The sequence below is a fragment of the Notothenia coriiceps genome, unplaced genomic scaffold (assembly GCF_000735185.1).
Source record: "Notothenia coriiceps isolate Sejong01 unplaced genomic scaffold, NC01 NC01_scaffold00013757, whole genome shotgun sequence".
Lineage (NCBI taxonomy): Eukaryota > Metazoa > Chordata > Actinopteri > Perciformes > Nototheniidae > Notothenia > Notothenia coriiceps.
Genome location: NW_011346458.1, coordinates 47,151 through 48,603, shown reverse-complemented (window position 1 = coordinate 48,603; position 1,453 = coordinate 47,151).

Genomic DNA, 1,453 nt, shown 5'->3' with positions numbered 1-1,453 from the left:
TCCCTGCTCAAATCTCTAAAAGATGGGGGAACAACGGAGCTGATCCAGATTTACCATCCGATATGACGTAAATCACATCATATCGGATAGTGGACTCACGGCCCTATCAGAAAATTCGCTATCGGAATCAATGCCCGACGTAATATGGGTTTTGTTTACATTAGCAAGCATCGCTAACACTCAGAGCTAACCTGTACTGGAGAGAGCAATTGTAAGAAGCAGGAAATAAAAAAGAACTCACCTTGTGGTAAACTCGCAAGAGAAAAGCATTTGAGCTCCATACTGTTTCAGAAATAATCCTCGATGTGGTTTTGAAAATGATATGGCATTTAATCACGACAGCATTTAGACAGTATCTTTTTTTTTTAAAGGTTTCTACCCAGAATCAGCACTTTAGTAACAGGACTGAAATGGAGGGATATGAGGCATGGCTAGAATGGGTGATCTGTTTGGTATTTTGAGCAGATGCACACCGTAAAAATATTTTTTAAATAACAAGCAAATACATTAATTAACATGCAATATAGATGCTTATAAGTTAAACAAACTGAAAAAACAGCAGGACAGTTAAAGGTCTCTTATCTAAACTGCTATAGTCGGTTCATCCTGTAATGAGTGGTAACTTTGTCAGCAGCGTACCGCTTGAACAGAGGGATGAAAATGAATGACACGCCAATGTCGCATTATATGTGAAGCAGTGTTTCCGCCAGACCAGGGCGTCCANCGGGAGCTCGACCTTTCTCAAAGAATATGTACACAAGCACTTGAACCTGAACACACACATGCACGTGTGCAATATGTTGTGTAATGTGTTTTGGGGCCAATGGCCCCAAAACACATTACACAACATATTGCACACGTGCATGTGTGTGTTCAGGTTCAAGTGCTTGTGTACATATTCTTTGAGAAAGGTCGAGCTCCCGTGGGCGGAGGGGGGCAGAGGCGGTTCTAGAACATTTTACATGGGGTGGCAAGAGATCATGCCAGGGTGGCATGGGAGGGCAGACAGTATGTGGTATTTTATACTGTATATAACCTTTTTATTGTTAAATCATGCCCTAAGTGTTCTTAATGCAGTACACAAATGACATCACCCATCTCTTCAGAGAGCTAAAGGTGACCTGTGCAGCAACACATTTCAATAATTATTTGTCAATACTAAGAGCCGCTAGATTGAGCTGCTGTGATGGAATATGTAAGGAGAATAAAAACATACCATGTGGTCCAGCTGGAGTCTCATCTGCCTCCTGCCTCTGTCCCTCTTTCTGACACTTCATCTTCATTCCTCACATACATTTCTTCTTCTTCACTAATGTCTTCATCTCCTCCTGGCTTCCTCCTGCTCTGACCCTCCTGGTCTCTTCCTCTCCTCCTGGCTTCCTCCTGCTCTGACCCTCCTGGTCTCTTCATCTCCTCCTGGCTTCCTCCTGCTCTGAGCCTCCTGGTCTCTTCA